The sequence below is a fragment of the Salvelinus fontinalis genome, chromosome 5 (genome assembly GCF_029448725.1).
Source record: "Salvelinus fontinalis isolate EN_2023a chromosome 5, ASM2944872v1, whole genome shotgun sequence".
Taxonomy (NCBI): Eukaryota; Metazoa; Chordata; class Actinopteri; order Salmoniformes; family Salmonidae; genus Salvelinus; species Salvelinus fontinalis.
Window position 1 is genome coordinate 45,295,271 of NC_074669.1, and position 6,546 is coordinate 45,301,816.

General features: G+C 40.8%; 1 long non-coding RNA gene across 1 annotated transcript; it reads right to left on the bottom strand.

Annotated features, from left to right (window-relative positions):
- Positions 1-2,640: 2,640 nt before the first annotated feature.
- Positions 2,641-6,142, bottom strand: LOC129855665 (uncharacterized). The gene is made up of 3 exons (XR_008759533.1): positions 3,982-6,142; positions 3,715-3,760; positions 2,641-2,719 (listed from the first exon to the last, which is right to left on the bottom strand). It is a non-coding gene; the product is annotated as an uncharacterized LOC129855665 (long non-coding RNA).
- Positions 6,143-6,546: the final 404 nt, after the last annotated feature.

A 6,546-nucleotide genomic window follows, 5' to 3' on the forward strand; every position in this document is an offset into this window, starting at 1 on the left:
AACTGCTGACATGCACACTTTTAAGGACCATATCAACCGAGGCCAAATACTAATAAAGAAAACAAGAAAACAAAAAATATATAGTCTTTAATATCATTTGGTTTTCTCAATTGACTGCCTAACCTGGTTTACCAACTACTTCTCTGATAGAGTTCAGTGGGTCAAATCGGAGGGCCTGTTGTCCGGACCTCTGGCAGTCTCTATGGGGGTGCCACAGGGTTCAATCCTCGGGCCGACTCTCTTCTCTATATACATCAATGATGTTGCTCTTGCTGCTGGTGATTCTCTGATACACCTCTACGCAGACGACACCATTCTGTATACTTCTGGCCCCTCCTTGGACACTGTGTTAACTAACCTCCAGACGAGCTTCAATGCCATACAACTCTCCTTCCGTGGCCTCCAATTGCTCTTAAACGCAAGTAAAGCTAAATGCATGCTATTCAACCGATCACTGCCCGCACCTGCTCACCCGTCCAGCATCACTACTCTGGACGGCTCTGACTTAGAATATGTGGACAACTACAAATACCTAGGTGTCTGGTTAGATTGTAAACTCTCCTTCCAGACTCACATTAAGCATCTCCAATCCAAAATTAAATCTAGAATCGGCTTCCTATATCGCAACAAAGCATCCTTCACTCATGCTGCCAAACATACCCTCGTAAAACTAACCATCCTACCGATCCTCGACTTCGGTGATGTCATCTATAAAATAGCCTCCAACACTCTACTCAACAAACTGGATGCAGTCTATCACAGTGCCATCCGTTTTGTCACCAAAGCCCCATACACTACCCACCATTGCGACCTGTACGCTCTCGTTGGTTGGCCCTCGCTTCATACTCGTCACCAAACCCACTGGCTACAGGTTATCTACAAGTCTCTGCTAGGTAAAGCCCTGCCTTATCTCAGCTCACTGGTCACCATAGCAGCACCCACTCGTAGCACACGCTCCAGCAGGTATATCTCACTGGTCACCCCCAAAGCCAATTCCTCCTTTGGTCGTCTTTCCTTCCAGTTCTCTGCTGCCAATGACTGGAACGAACTACAAAAATCTCTGAAGCTGGAGACTCTTATCTCCCTCACTAGCTTTAAGCACCAGCTGTCAGAGCAGCTCACAGATCACTGCACCTGCACATAGCCCATCTGTAAACAGCCCATCTATCTACCTACCTCATCCCCATAATGTATTTATTTATTTATCTTGCTCCTTTGCTCCCCAGTATCTCTACTTGCACATTCATCTTCTGCACATCTACCATTCCAGTGTTGAATTGCTATATTGTAATTACTTCGCCACCATGGCTTATTTATTGACTTAACTCCCGTATCTTACCTCATTTGCACTCACTGTATATAGACTTTTTGTTTTCTTTTGTTCTACTGTATTATTGACTGTATGTTTTGTTTATTCCATGTGTAACTCTGTGTTGTTGTATGTGTCGAATTGCTATGCTTTATCTTGGCCAGGTTGCAGTTGCAAATGAGAACTTGTTCTCAACTAGCCTACCTGGTTAAATAAAGGTTAAATAAAAAGAAATTAAGAAATAATAAAGTGATCCTTTAAGGGACAAAAAAAGAAAACATTTCAAATCATCAACTAAACATGATGACTAAACGTGTAACTGTCATGCAATATTTCATGGGAGGTCCTTCCAAACAAAAAGGAGTAAACAACAACACTAGCCCTGTGGCAACTAGAAGGTTCCAGGTTTAATGGGAATGGTCTAATATACTGTAGGTGCCTGGTTCCCTGGAGACGTGATCTTCACTTCCTTATCACCTCTAGAGACTGTCGGCTTGCTTGCTTGCTCATTGGTCACACACACACCTTCTCTATCTCACTCTCACAAACTGTGGCTTGTATTTTCCTCACTTTGCAGGTAGAAAAGAAAACTGACTCATTAGCTAGGTTTCCATCCAATTGGCGACAGATTTTCATTCAATATTAAAAAATCTGCACAAAAGCAATATGCGCATTTTCACACCTGAGATGTCTTTCCATCAAATTGATTTCTTGCGGATAAAAGCTGTGCACATAAACATAATTTTGCGATAAAATTCCCATGCACCGAATACAAAATACAAGTTAAATGGGTTTCTATCGCATTCAACTCTACTGATGGTTTTGTCACAAAAAATGTTACTTTATACAGCGAATGTGCCCATTCTCGAATTGGCACGTGGGCTCCAGCCAACAGCTTGCAGATACAGTGTGGATATAGACTACATGATGAGATTATTTTGGTCAAAAGAGCAAGTATTTTTTACTTGTCAAACGGCAGCCAAGCATCGATCATCATTTCACCATAAATAAGACCCTCGATATTTATTGGAAAGGACTATCAAGCTCATTACTTTGTACTTTCGCCACCCTGTGAAGTTCATGATAACATATTTCATCTCTAGCCTAATAAACTGCATGCTTTCCCGAGTCGTAGTGCGAGGACCACACAACATAGTTTGGTTTGATAATTAATTTTAAAGACAAAAAGATCCGACCTTGTCTAGCGTATTTTGTTTTGTCAACATTTGGTAAGTTTACAGACAAATTAGCTGTTTCCATCAGGCCTGTCGTGACATGTACTTTACTCGCACAAAAAGGCTGGATGGAAACCTGGTTTGTGTCCCAATTTCCTTGACCATCTTCCTCTTCCTCCTTCCGGGGTTTTAAAAAGGATAGTGCGGGCATTGAAGAAAACACCAGAGCCTTCCACTGCAAAGAGAGAAGATTTATAAAAGTGCTAATATGATCTAGACCTATTAATAAATGTTACCTTTATTTTACCAACAATAATTGACGGCGGTAACTTGCCTATGTAGTCTGAACGTTTAACCTAATGACTCCAGAACCAATACAATTTAATCAAAATTCCTTCTGGGGTTTAGTGATTTAGTGTTTTCCCCCATTTCTTTAAAAGTTTCTGTTTTAAGGTTTTCTTCCGACAAGGATTCAAGAACTCCCACTTTTGTAATCTCGAATATGAAGGAAAACTTGAAGCTTTATTAACTTTTATTTCAGTGAAAAAAGCCCCTGCCTGGCTGCCTGTCATTAGCGGTCACCATAACAACCTTGGCACTCCACTAATCCACCTCCCACTGGAGCCTGGATGAGGAGCTGCAGGACACCTTTAATTTGACTCTCAGGGACCAGTAACATCCTTATCCACTCCTTCTTTACTCCATCTCTTTTCCTTCTTCCTTGTCCATCTCCTCTCTTCCCTCTTACCCTCTTTTCCTCCTTGTTGTTGTCACCCCTGAGTCCTCCTTCATCACTTACTACCCTGTCCCTTCCCTCCTCCTCCTCTCCCTGGCATCCATAGACAAAAACAGGGATCGGCTCGACTGACCAATCACAGGGCAGCATGGTGCAGGTAAGCAAACAGAGACTAACTGTCTGCATCCGAACCAGTATAAGACATGTCCTGGAGACCACACATTTGCCATGTCGAGGAGGAGAGATAATGGGGAGATGGGGAAGAGGGTATGGGGGCTGAAGGCTTTGATGTCCCATTTAGTTCACACTTGACAGGCTATATAAGGACTGAAGTAAAGATAGAGACAGTGGAGGGTATGGAATAAGACCATGAGATAGAGATCATGTTGATGAGTTTCTCTGTCTATTAAAGATGGAACATCTACATTATGTGTGTGATCATTCCAGTGTTTCACCTGTGAAGGTCAAAGTGTGTGTGTGTCAATTTTGCTCACCTAGGTTATGTGATGCTGTTGCAGAGGTCCAATGCAGATAATCTTTCTACGAGGAGAAAAACATGGGATTATCCAACAGTGGAAAAAACCGACCAGGAAAAATTGGAGAGAGAGTGAGAACATTTTTACTGATTGCAAAGCACATGATATAGGCCAAATCAGTTCAATAATTGTCTCTAGTCTAGACCCATTGGTTTATTGGTTAGAAGTGCTCTGTGACTCTGTAGGGTGAGCATGCATGCGGGCAGAGATCATTAGAACACATACCGTGGGGAATAGCACAAGGACGCTGTCATTGGAGCCCATTGAAAAAACCTTGTTTAAGAAAGTGGATATTTGTCTAATCGGTCATAATTTGTGTGTTCTAACAAGCCCACAATGTGGTTACTAAAATCTGAATTTTATAGATTGGCCTGTTTTTGCTGCATAATATTTAGAAGTGGTCCTTTTTCGGGTTTAGATTTTCTTTTTGTTAACCCGCTAACTCCCATTCAGATAAGATGGTAGCATAGCTAGCCTGAAATTGGTGTTGGAAGTTAGGTGTAAACCAGTTGATTGGTGAAGATGACATGAACATGTATTGGGGATGACATCCATATAAGTATTATACTCTGTTTTTTTATCCCAACATAGTGTAAAATACCCTGGCTACACTGTTGGCTCCACGTGCACTTCGCGTTGCAAAATAAATTCAAAAATCTATGTTATTCAATTATTGCACCCACAATGCTCGCACGCATCACTGAGCGTCTGCGATGCCAAGGGCTAAAATAGAACTCCTTTCTATTTCTGACGCAGATCGCGCTGCAAGTCCTGCCTCTCCCATCTCCTCATTGGTTTATAGAAGCAGGTACCCACGTGCCATCTCCTCATTGGTTATACCCACGTGGGTGATTGAAAGACGAACTGTGTTGCCGGTTGTCGTGGTAATACTATGAAAGTTTAGATGCCAATCAATATATATATATATATATCAATATAAATTAAAAGATGAAAAAGCCTGGAAGGAGAGATGACTAGAAACGATTCGGTTGACCGTTTTATGTGTGGATTAATTGTCGGAGTAGAGGACCTTGTGCATTTCAGGTAAAATATCAACCTACTGTTTATATCCCAGGACAAATTAACTAGCAACAGCAAGCTAGCTAAATAGGACAAATTAGCTAGCAAGTGCAAGCTAACTAGCTAAATTGCCATACATGTTTAATGCTTTTCGACCTGTCCCCAAATGAATATAATTGGTTCAGAGTTTTTTTTGATACTTTAACCTGCGTGTCGTGATCGCGTTTGGTGTATTCATACCAATGTTTTAGTTATATGTGGTATTCGAGCATATGCCATGTGTATGTGACACACATATGTATGGTCATATTTTTTATGTTTTATTTTGCCTCCCAGGTATTTGCATTTAATGTATATATATAATTATTGCCGCTAGGGGAGCTGTGCCGTCAATGAAGTGAGTTAGTGAAGTATTTAACATTTCTTATTCATTATGGAGAATGACTAGTAATGAAAACGAACGTTTCTCTGTCTCATCATTTTACCCTATTAATTCAGGTATGTAACGTGCAAAAATGCAATATGACTCAAAATATTGAGGCAACATGGTTAATTACATAGGCCATGAGTTTGGAGATGTTTGAAGCCAGTTTTAACTGAGTGAAAAACTGGTTGGTATTTTCCCCATTGTAGGTAAATTGATGGAGTTAGCCTAGATTGCTAATGATTTACCTGAACGAGAAGGGATTAACATGGCGTCCAAACTTTCTGTACTTTTTTTTCAACGTTTTAGATTCAATTGGTTTTATTTTCCATGAACAAAGGCTCAGTTTACTTTAGGTAATATATGTAAATATGTGACGTCACAAAACAATGTGTTTGTGTTAATATTTGAACAAAAATAGCATTTAACAGTTCGCTAGCTATAGCAGTTAGCTCTAGCCTAGTTGGTTTTAGTCAATGTCAGCTTAACGTAAACTCACGTAAACTCGTACATCGCCTTGGTCCGTACAATTGCCCTTATTTTAGCGCCCCAAAAACGTAATACTTCCAGATCAACTGTAATGTCAATACCATTGTAAAGCACAATTTCTCCCCTTTCCAACATTATCAATTACATGACCTAAACGCTGCCCGTTTCTGCATAATTCAAGCAGGTAATGAGCCCCGTCGGGTCTTTTTAAAAATGGCGGGTGGGGAAGCGAAACTAATGCGTGATAGTGAGAAGGAGAGAGGTTGTGTGGGGAAATTGCTTTTTTTCACTCGATCTATCCAACTTATCACCTTATCGCCTCTAAAATGTAAATAAAACAGTATAAAAAGTTTATATAATGTGTCATTACATACCTATTTGAAGGTTTGTGTCGAATTTGAATCGGGTTTTTAGGGCGGTGCTAAAGTGATCTTAGAAGTAAACAGCGGCTTTGAGAATGCTGATCGCATGCAATGCTGATGGAAAAAATGAACTAGGTATCCCCCCTTACCCCCTCACTGTCCATTTCTTGTTTTTAAACGATGAGAGAAGTGCTACACCTGGTGGTGAGAGAGTGTAAGACAGAAATAGTTGCTTTATGCGTGCTGTACGTTACGACATGACACGTCACGATGTAACGGAGGGTCCGTTTTTTCAACTTATCTCCAATACTATAGAGCCATTACCATGTCGATCAACGCTTGAATAGAAACCTAGTTCACACCCCCGATTTTGAAGTCAACACAATCCCATTAGTTTTCTTTGTAGCCTCGTTTGAATGTTGCGGTTGAGCACATTTGTACGGAATGGGGTGAGTTTACGTTACATACTATGGAGCGCCATTTGGGTCTTTGCGT